Genomic DNA, 12,080 nt, shown 5'->3' on the forward strand with positions numbered 1-12,080 from the left:
TAATTGTGAATATATACTGAAAAGATTTAGCCAGATGAGAAACAAACCACTTCTAGCCCCTCCCTCTTAACATTAAACTTGAATTCTCCTTGTCCTCCCCCAGCATTCCTTAAATTTTGACTAGAAAATCAAAAATGATCCCAGGATATTGCCGATGACCAATTTTAACAAGAGCTAAAAGCTCACATGGCACTTGTGACGAGGCAAGAAGAGCTAAGAGCCAAGAGATCATATGGTATGAGCTCTAACTAAATTCTATGAATCAATAGATTGATTTAAAAGGAAAATAAGAGGCTTAATGCCGGTCAGGATTTAAAATAAGAGCTCTGAGTCACGATGTCCTTCTAAATATCAAAATTCATTAAGATCCTATCACCCACTCGTATGTTATAAATAACTAAAAAAAATTTTAATTTTTCCTCCCCCTTTAGCCCCCCAGATGGTCGAATCTGGAAAAACGACTTTATCAAGTCAATTTGTGCAGCTCCCTGACACACCTATCAATTTTCATCGTCCTAGCACGTCCAGAAGCACCAAACTCGCCAAATCACTGAACCCCTCCGCCCATCTCCCCCAAAGAGAGCGAATCCAGTCGATTCTGTCAATCACGTATCAAGGACATTTGTTTATTCTATCCACCAAGCTTCATCCCGATTCCTCCACTCCAAGTGTTTTCCAAGATTTTAGTTTTCCCTCTCCCAACTCCCCCCCCAACGTCACCAAATCCAGTTAGGAATTAAAATAACAACTCTGAGACACGATATCCTTCCAAATATTAAATTTCGTTAAGATCTGATCAACCGTTCGTAAGTTAAAAATACTTCAATTTTTCTGTTTTTTTTCCGAATTAACGGGCCCCCACTCCCACCCAGATGGTCAAATCGGGAAAACGACTATTTCGAATTTAATCTTGTCCGGTCCCAGATACGCCTGCCAAATTTCATCGTCCTACCTTACCTGTAAGTGCCTGAAGTAGCAAAACCGGGACCGACAGACGGACAGAATTTGCGATTGATATATGTCACTTGGTTAATACCAAGTGCCATAAAAACTGAGGTGCACTAACATATTTTGGTGAACAGAGATACGGGTGTCATTTAATGAGTAGCCTCTGGAAATCTTTGAAATCAAGGCCTAGCAAACGATCCCTTAGAATTCCAAATACATCTGACAACAAAAACCAAACGTGCACATCTTTTCTACAAAAGCCTATCTGCAAGTAATAGGCAACTCATTTAACATAGGAAAATCGGCCCTGTGGCTGTGGTATTTAAGTTTTGGCCTCAAATAAATACTTATCTATCCTTCCAAGTAGCCTAGAAAAATTTTAATCTCAAAGTTCTTATCTCAATACCATGGAGGATTAAGTAAGTACCAGGGAACAAAAAAGGAAAAAAAGAGACTTTTAGACAGAAGTTAAAAAGTTTTAGGTAAAAAGAAAAAAAATAGTTATACCTGTTTCGTTAAAATTTTTTTTTGCGAATTCGGAGAAAAAACCATGATTATTCCCAACTCTCTCAAAGTTAACATTCAGAGCCTCAAGACTAATAATACTGAATTTTCCTATCGTCTCACAAACAGTACTATCCATTCAACTCCAAATTTCTGCGCGACAGCAACTTTCAAGCATTTCTGAGCCACTAGCCTCCTGGTCAGTCATTGTTTAAGAGGTATGGTAAACTTTTCGCCAGTTTTATTTCGAAGATTTCTTAGATGTCTTTTACCTTAGACGGACCATTTACCTTAACGTGAAAGTCAATCCAAGGTTTTTAAGCTTCTTTAATGACAAAATAAGAGCCATTGACAGGATTTCACGTCAAGAGATTATTTGAATCAAACAGTTCGTGATAACAAACTTTAAGTAAGGAGCGATACAGGCTAGTAGTAGTCAAAAACTATATATATATATATATATATATATATATATATATATATATATATATATATATATATATATATATATATATATATATATATATACAGTTCTGGAAAAGAACTGTAAGTAAGGAGCGATGCGACTGAATAGTAACCAAAACTCTAAAAACAGAATTTTGATATCAATAGATATTCAAAAGAATCAGCATATTATGTTGATTCCAAATATATGCATATAATTAAGTTTAATCGGCATATTATGTTGATTCCAAATATATGCATATAATTAAATTTAGTTTTACTCATCAAAAGTTGCGAGCCTGACAAAATTTGCTTGATTTTGAAAAAGAGAGATAATACCCCCTAAAAGTCAAGGAACCTTATTGAAAATTACATCATCAGATTCAGCATATCCGAGAACCTTATCAAACAGTTCGTGGTAACGAACTGTAGTAAGGAGCGACCCGGCTTAATAGTAAACGAAGCTCTAAAAAACAAAACGGAATTTTGATACTTAAAGATACATCAAAACAATCCGAATTTCATGCTGGTTTTAAATATATAAGTTTCATCAAATTTAGTCTTTGTCATCAAAAGTTCCGAGCCTGAGAGAATTTGCCGTATTTTGGAAAATAGAGGGAAACACCCCCTAAAAGTCATACAATCTTAACGAAAATCACACCATTGCATTCAGCGTATCAGAGAAACCTATTGCAAAAGTTGCAAGCTCCTATCTACAAAAATGTGGAACTTCGTATTTTTTGCCAGAAGACCGATCACGAGTGCGTGTTTATTTATTTATTTTTTTTTTTTTCCCCAGGGATCATCTTATCGACCAAGTGGTCGTAGAATGTCGCAAGATGGCTCATTCTAACGGAAATTACAAGTTCTAGTCCCCTTTTTAAGTGACCAGAAAAACTGGAGGGCACCTAGGCCCCCTCTCACGCCCATTTTTTCCCCAAAGTCAACGGATCAAAATTTGAGATAGCCATTTTGTTCAGCATAGTCGAAACCATAATAACTATGCCTTTGGGGATGACTTACTCCCCCAAAGTCCCTGGGAGAGGGGCTGCAAGTTACAAACTTTGACCAGTGTTTACATACAGTAATGAATATTGGGAAGTGTACAGACGTTTTCATTTTTTTTTGTTTCTAGGGGGGTGAGGGGGAAGACTAATTGGGAGGATCTTTCCTTGGAGGAATATGGGGGATGAGAAATTCAATGAAGGGGGTGCAGGATTTTCTAGCGTTACTATAAAAAAAACAAGAGCTAAGAGCTCATATGGCACTTGTGACGAGGCAAGAAGAGCTAAGAGCCAAGAGATCATATGGTAAGAGCTCTAAAAAAATTCTATGAATCAATAGATTGATTTAAAAAGGAAAATAAGAGGGTTAATGCCGGTCAGGATTTAAAATAAGAGCTCTGAGTCACGATGTCCTTCTAAATATCAAAATTCATTAAGATCCGATCACCCACTCGTAAGTTATAAATACCTGATTTTTTCTAATTTTTCCTCTCCCTTTAGCCCCCCAAATGGTCGAATCTGGGAAAACGACTTTATCAAGTCAAATTGTGCAGCTCCCTGACAGGCCTACCAATTTTCGTCCTATATCGTCCTAGCACATCCAAAAGCACCAAACTCGCCAAATCACTGAACCCCTCCCCCCAACTCCCCCAAAGAGAGTGAATCTAGTACGATTCTGTCAATCGCGTATCAAGGACATTTGTTTATTCTATCCACCAAGCTTCATCCCGATTCCTCCACTCCAAGTGTTTTTTCAAGATTTCCCCCTCCAACTCCCCCCAATGTCAAAAGATCTGGTCGGGATTTGAAATAAGAACTATGAGACATGAATTCCTTCTAAAAATCAAATTTCATTAAGATCCGATCATCTATTCGTAAGATAAAAGTACCCAAATTTTCACGTTTTCCAAGAATTCCGGTTCCCCCCTCCTACTCCCCCCAATGTCACAGGATCTAGTTGGAATTTAAAATTAGAACTTTAAAGCACAAGGTCCTTATCAAATTTCATTAAGATCTGGTCACCCTTTCGTAAGTTACAAATATCTCAATTTTCAAAATTACCCCCCCCCCCCCCCCAATTCCACCAAAGAGAGCAGATCCGGTCCGGTTATATCAGTCACGTATCTTAGACAGGTTTCTATTCTTCCCATCCAGTTTCATCCTGATCTCACCGCTTTAAGTATTTCCTAAGATTTCCAGTCCCCCAACAGCCCCCCCCCATTACGCTTGATCCGGTTGATATTTAAAATAAGAGATCTGAGCTACGAGGTCCTTCTAAATAGGAAGTTTCATGAAGATCCGATCACTCCTTCCTAAGTTAAAAATACGTCATTTTTTCTTATTTTTCAGAATTAACCCCCCCTCCCAATAGAGTGGATCCATTCCAATTATGTAAATCACGTATGTCAGACTTCTGCTTATTTTTCCCACCAAGTTTCATCCCGATCCCTCCAATCTAAGCGTTTTCCATGATTTTAGGTTCCCCCACCCCAAACTTCCCCCAATGTCACCAGATCCGGTCAGGATTTAAAATAAGAGCTTTGAGACATGATATCCTTCTAAATGTCAAATTTTATTGAGATCCGATCACCCGTTCTTAAGTTAAAAATACCTCATTTTTTCTAATTTTTCAGGATTAAACCCTCCCCCAACTACCCCAAAGAGAGCGGATCTGTTCCGGTTATGTCAATCATGTATCTAGGACTCATGATTATTTTTCCCACCAAGTTTCATCCCGATCCCTCCACTCTAAGTGTTTTCCAAGTTTTAGGTTTCCCCCTCCCAACTCCCCCCCCCCCAATGTCACCAAATCCGGTCAGGATTTAAAATAAGAGCTCTAAGACAATATATCCTTCTAAACATTAAATTTCATTGAGACCCGATCAACCGTTCGTAAGTTAAAAATACTTCATTTTTTCTAATTTTTCAGAATTGCCCCCCCCCCCCCCCAACTACCCCAAAGAGAGCGAATCCGTTCCGATTATGTCAATCATGTATCTGAGACTTGTGCTTATTTTTCCCATCAAGTTTCTTTCCGATCCCTCCACTCTAAGTGTTTTCCAAGATTTTAGGTTCCCCCCCTCCAACTTCCCCCAGTTTCATCAGATCCGGTCGGGATTTAAAATAAGAGCTCTGAGCCACAATATCATTCCAAACATCACCTTTCATTAAGATCCCATCACCCGCTCATAAGTTAAAAATACTTCATTTTTTCCGAATTAACCGGACGAACTTTAAACTGAAAACAAACATAAATTATCACCCCACAATCCATGCCGTGATATATAAATGACTATTGCTTTACTGAAAGTATAAAACAAACGAATGAAAAGGTGAATTATATGTTATAAACTAATAAAAAAAAACTAGAAAAAAGTAGCAAGTGAGAGAAATAGCCATTACTAACTAATTATGCGTTACTATATGCATAGGCTTATCTAATAGAAAAACATTGTGCTTGTGGAGGGGATGTAAAATTCCAGTCAAGGGTTTTAGGTGGTATACTTTTTATTTCGATCTGGTGCCATTTTCAAGAGGCTGCAGGCTCTTTTCCAAAAATCAGCTAAATTTATTTTCGTGATAGAAAATTATATTTGACTTTAACTTGAGCAACAACTACCATTCCTGAATCGGTATATATTAAAAAAAAAAATACTTTTTTTGGAAAAAGACAATTGCGCTATATATAGTACCGGGCTCCGGCACTCAGCACGTGGCAGGCTTATAAATATTTGATTATCTAATGTACTGGGCATAACTATACGCTGTAACTTCCAAAATAGCGTAAAGAAACAGCCATGAAACCCTCTCAGATCCACCTCTTTTTAATTGACCACATGCGCCTACCATATGACCCCAATTGCATAGGTGGTTTTAAAACTTATCAGACGACCTGCACGGTACAATCTCGCTCTTACCATCTCATGAGGTTGAACAACGGAGTTGTTCAAAACCAGTTTGTTGCAAAACCAGTTTGCAACATTTCAAGAAGCAAGCGAAAGAAGCATATTTTTGGTTCGTTGGAGTACAAGACAGGTAGAGAGGCCGTAGGAAATTAAGACAATTTAAGATGAAGTAGGATATTCGTATTTTTAGAATGAAGATAAAGGATCAAATTCGGATAAAGTGGTTAATAAGGTAAAAAAAAGGGTTACACGAGCAAGGAATACAGTAGTGACAGGGTCGAAAGAAGGCCTCGGGATCTGTACAATAGTCTGATGAGTCTGTATAATAGGGTGAAGGACACGTGGGGAGGAAGAAATTTATTTTAAGTTGAGGTTGAAGGGGGAAGAAATAAAAAGGATTTTGAACTTAAGGCGATGGTCAATTGATATGGGTGAAAGGGAGAGGAAATTTAGGGGCTATAGTGTTAACCTAGTCCCTTCTCCGATGTGTGGGGATGATGATGAGGATATTTTTTGGGGAATTGTAAGGGATTGGTGGATCTGAGAAATGACAATTTTCGTTAGTTTTGACATATAGAAGGTTATTGGTGTAAGGGATTGTAGGATCACGAGTTAAAATGACATTAAGCAATCTGGTCAAGTATGTGGATGAAGGGCTGATACGTCGTGGAAGATGTATTTCTTTACAAATAATTTCGTGAAGATTCATATATAAGTAAGTTTTTTCTTTTAATTTACTTGTTTCTGTCTTGTTGGTTTTGTTAGGTTTATGTTCTGTTTTTTTTTTCCTATGACCTGACAGCTTTTTTGGAAATACACACATACATACTGACGCTTGATCTTAGTCACTTGAAAACCGTAAAGCAATAATTTTAATGCTATATTTCCTTTCTAACCTTCCACAGAAAAAAGAATAGTGACTTATTTTACTATAAAAGAAGTAAGCAAGAAAATCTGTATTTTTGCTTAATTTTGGGCTTTTTGGTTCATAAAAGGTGCACAAAGAACCATTTTTCTTTGAGAGTCTGTTGGTATCAAGCTTAAGGATATAGCTGAATTTTCGTTTTCTTAAGCAACATCTGTTGGTGTTTATAGCTTCTATTTTGTATATTTTTTTATGTTTTTCCGAGTAAATGATGCATTAGCAGGTACAAATAGAAGGTAGAAGATAGACTTTTGGAATAGCTTTTGTGCAGTCAAACCTGCTTTTTATTAATAGAAAATATTTAAAAAGAACCAAAAAAAGCACCTGGATGAATAGATCTTTCGTCTTCTTATAGATGTCTTATCATGCATTAATCACTCGGAAACTGCATATTTCTAGAGGGGAGTGCCCCGGCGGTTTATCACGAATGTTCGTTTCATGAATGTGGAAAGAACTATTTAACCATTTTAGATCTGAACATAGAAAGTGTTGACAGATAATTCTCAAACTTGGTATGGGGGATACCCCATGGGTTCATTACAATTAATTCTAATTCACCGGTGCTTTTTATTTCACTCGGATACACAAATGGCAACGGTATAATATGGTCACGTTAAGCTTAACTTACTTTACTTGACTTAATGCTCCTTACGAAATGCTTCCGGCGTCGAGAATGATGCTACATAGCGCCTCCATTTAGACCGGTCTCTTGTGAGGATGTGGACATCCTCCTGAATATTTGCCTTGAAGGCACCTGCCGTGTCCTTCCATCTAGCTGGGGACTACCTCTTGGGTGTTTTTCGCCATGCAGCACGGGACCAAAGTCAAAAATCGTTCCTGCCTGAGTGTCGGGAGGCATGCAAAGGAGATGTCCGTACCAACATAGTGTTCGCTGGGCGAGTTGGACTGAGAAGGGTTTTGAGCAGTTAACGCCAGGAGGTCCTCGTTGCTAACAAAATCACGCCACCGTAGTCCTTCAATGCGGCTAAAATGTTTTGTTGGGCTATAGATGTTTTGTGGCTCGCCAGGTTTCGGCTCTGTAAAGAAGCACGGATCCCACCGAAGCATTGTATAAGCGCATCTTGGTCCTACGGCTGATAGAATGTTTCCTCTAGAGGGCACTTAGTCTTCCCACCACTGCTGAGGCTTTGGCGATTCGGTGCATTAGATCTTTGAGGACTGATCCGTCATTTGAGAGGATAGAGCCAAGGTATGTAAATTCCTCAACAATCTCATCTGGTTTGTTACCAACCATTAGCACCGACGGGGGACGCGGTGAGTTACGGGGTTCAACAATCACTTTTGTCTTCTGCCAATTAATCGACAGCCCTATCTTTGAGGCTTCATCAGCAAAGATCTGTAGGGCTTCTGTGAGCTTCAACGGTGAATCGGAGACAAGAGCGCGGTCATCGGCATAGTCGGCGTCTGAAAGTACTCTGTCGCCGTACTGCAACCCAAACAGGAGCCGGTTTATGGTCCGAATCATAATTTAGTCGATGACACAATTAAAGGGCTCTGGAGTAGCAGCACAGCCCTGACGGACTCCAGTGTTGATTTCAAAAGATCAGCTGCGTCTGCCATTGACTTGCACGCAGCTCTCAGTCCCTTCGTGGAGCTGCTCTAAAAGGCTGCAGTACTTCACTGGTAGTCCCGTTGTTTTCAGTATGAACCAGTGATTGCCGGTCAACAAAACCGAAAGCAGCCTTGAAACCCACAAAGGCAACAAAATTCTCGAGTCTTCTCTACCAGCTGACGAATTTTGAATATTTGTTCCGCAGTAAGCCTTCCTGCCATGAAGCCAGCCTGTTGGATTCTCCGATGGCTTCAGAGGAAAGTGGCAAAGCGGTCCAAGAGGGTGATAATGAAGAGCTTCCCTGGCACAGAGATGAGTGTGATACCACAACAGTTGGAGCAGATTCTGCGACTGCCTTTCCGTTTCCAAAGAGGCAGAAGGATACCCACTCGCCAGTCTTTTGGAATCCATTCTGTACGAAATACTATGGAGAACAGTACTGGGAGCCAGCGAAGGGTCGCTGTCCCACCATATATTCCAAGGGCTCGGTTGTTTTTCATTCTTTTCAGAGATTTCAGGATTTCTGTAGAGGTGAAAATAGTTTGATATCATCAGAGAAAGTTAAATTATTAAGGTTGTAAGTTATGCCCTGGGGGCACACACAGATTTTACAGAAAACGTGGTCATATAAACTTCGGAGAGGGCTCATTGGATTGGTAATCCGAAGCTCTAGTGCCCTTTTCAAAAGTCAAAGTGATCGGAGGGCGGCTATCCCCCCCCCCCACACACGTCGTATTGTCCCAAAATGCATTAAATTTTGAGATAGCCATATTATTCAAAATACCATATAACAAGGCTTTTGGGGTTAAAACAAACGTGCAGAGCCTGGGGGTAAGGGTTGTAAGTCATGATTTGGGGTATATAATGTTTTTTTGGAATGGGTGGTCGTATGAACTTCAGATGGGGCTCACTTGAATAGAAATTGGAAGTTACAGTGCAACTTGTAAAAGTTAAAAGTGATCTGCAAGCAACCAGCACCCCCCCCACGCTCATCACGTCGCAAAAGACATCCAATCAAAATTTGGCGATAGTAATTCTGTTCATTGTAGTTGAAAGGTCTGCAAATTATGTCTTTGAGGAAGACACCCCCGCCCCCACAGCTTTCAGGGCAACGGACGTAAGTTATTCCCCAGGGGCATATAAGGTTTTTATAGAAAGGGTTATCGTATATACTTCAGAGAGGACTCATTGGATTCGTAATCTGAATTTCTGGTGCCCTTTTTAAGAGTCAAAGAGATTAAAGGGCAGCTAACCCCCCCCCCCACACACGTCATGTTTTTCCGAAATACATCGGATAAAAAATTTTAAGACAGTTATTTTGTTCAAAATAGTCCAAAGATCATATAACAAGGCTTTCGGGGTGAAAAAAAACCACCAGAGACTGGGGGCGAGGGCTGTTATGTTATGCCGCGGGGCATTTAAGGTTTTTACCGAAGGGATAGTTTTTTAACTTTAGAAGTGGCTCATTTAGTTTAAAATTGGAAGTTCTAGTTCCTTTTCAAGCATCAAAAGTGATAAAGGGCATTTAGACCCCTCCTTGACAACCCCTCTTTTCACCAAAACTATCTTATTGAAATTATAAGATGCCGATTTTGTTCAAAATAGTCCAAAGAACATATAATAATGCCTCTAGGGTTGATGCAACCCACCGGCGCCCTAGGAACAGGGTTGTTGTCTATACGCCATAACGGCATATAGTTTGTTTTGGAATGGGCGGTCGTAAGGGCGGTATAAGGTTCTTATAGAAAGGAGGGTCGTATATGCTTTGGAGGAAACTCATTGGATTGTTAATCAAAAGTTCTAGTGTCCCTTTTTTAAGAATGAAAGTGACCAGAGTGCAGCTATCCCCCCTCCCAACACACACAAACACGTCGTGTTTTCCCAAGATGCATCAAATAGGTATGTAGAGATAGTCGTTTCATTCAAAATAGTCCAAAGAGCACATGACAAGGATTTTGACAAGGTTTTTGTAGGTTATGCCACCGGGGGATCTAAGGGTCTTATGGAAGAGATGGTTGTATAAACTTTAGAGGTGGCTCTTTTGGGTGTTGAACACTCTCACATGGAGCTTCAAGGTTGTTAGATGCAACTTGAAGATGGTCAGGGTCGGTCTGCTTTACAAAATCCAGGTTTAGTAGTGAAGAGAAGTGATCCTTCCAGGCAGAAAATTGAGCGCTCTCGTCTGTAAGAATATCTCCATCATAAGATGTAATAGGTCTAGGGAAGGTGGCTTTCCATCTGTAAGATCCAGAAGATATTTGCATGCAGCACATTGGTCACCCTTTCTGGTGCCCTCCTCAAGATCGGCAGCCTTTTTCTTGGATACCAGCCTTCTGTCTCTGTGAAGGAATTTATTTCGTACACCGTTTAGACGTCTGTATGTAACCATGTCCTTCGCTAGGCGTGCTTTTTGACACTGTTTCAATGACATTTAGCATTTCCTGCGATATACAGGACTTTTTTTCTGGGCTTCAGACGACCGATAGTACTTTCAGTCGAAAGCAATACGCCGTTTTTGAATAATTGCAAGGCTCTTCAGATTCTAAAATTTGACCGGGACAATCAAAACGGTTCAAGATGGAGAGAACATAGACCTGGCACATGTTGGAGTTTGCGAGATTGTTCAGGTGTAGTTTGGGGGGACGGCGATCACTTCTCTGGGTTTTCAAGCGTAGTCTGAGGTTAGAGACGACAAGCCTGTAGTTGATGTTTCCCAATCCGGCACTTCTGTAACTTTGGCAGTTAGTTATAGAGGAACGCCAGCGTCGGGACACGATTAAGTATTCTAACATCTTTCTTGTTCGTCCGTCATTGGTATACCAGGTATATTTGTGAGTCTCTTTCCTTCGGAAGAGGGTGTTGGTGATCACAAGATAATACATGTTGCAGAGCTGAAGGAGCCTCAGCCCATTGTCGTTCAAGCAGTCGGGTGTTATAGCTCCTAGAACATTGTTCCAAACGCCGTCTATATCTTTGACAGTGCCGTTGAAGTCGTCAAGAAGGGTTAAAACATCATGAGTGGATGGATTGTTAGGGTTAGATAATACTTTCCAGAGACTACTTATTTCTCTTATACCATAAGTAGCCAGCCCCTTGACTACTTATGGTATAAGAGAATAAAGCAGATACGATACATGTTGATCCAAAGTTGAAGTTTATACTTGGCATACCTTATGCGGCTGATGTCATCCTTCACGCTTTTTTCGTAACGGCATCTCCCTTTGGTTGCCGTTTCAGGGAAATGTACATCGTAGTTAAACCTGAGGGATTCACTAGGAAACCTTTCTTTTTTTGTCGCGTTAGCTCTCTTGGAGGTGAACGGTGGATGACCTTCCCCCGGCTGAGCGAAACACCACTTACTAGGAGTGCAAGGGCTGTGTTCGTCATATAATACTGCAAGGACATATGGTTTTTCAAATCTTTGCACAGTCTATGGTATAGCGGCTAAGCATGTGCAACATACTGGTCAAAAATGTAATAAACAATCCTCATAGGCCACTTTTGACCTTATGTCCGTGCAATACAGTTCAAGTAACATATCAGCCAAGTCCACACCCCTCCCCATCGACTTGTTGTACTCACAAACAGCTCCTGGCCGTTTTACCGCAATAAATTTCATGATGACACTATCCCATCTCTAACATTCATCAAGCGGCTACACAGGAAGAGGCAAAATGTTCCGCTCTGTTGTCATGCCACATTACAAAAGACATCTGACTTTGTCTCTCAGCTCTCAAATATACACAAACCACCCCTATTTCTTCGTTTTGCTGTCA

This window comes from Artemia franciscana, chromosome 1, assembly GCF_032884065.1.
Source record: "Artemia franciscana chromosome 1, ASM3288406v1, whole genome shotgun sequence".
NCBI classification, from domain to species: domain Eukaryota; kingdom Metazoa; phylum Arthropoda; class Branchiopoda; order Anostraca; family Artemiidae; genus Artemia; species Artemia franciscana.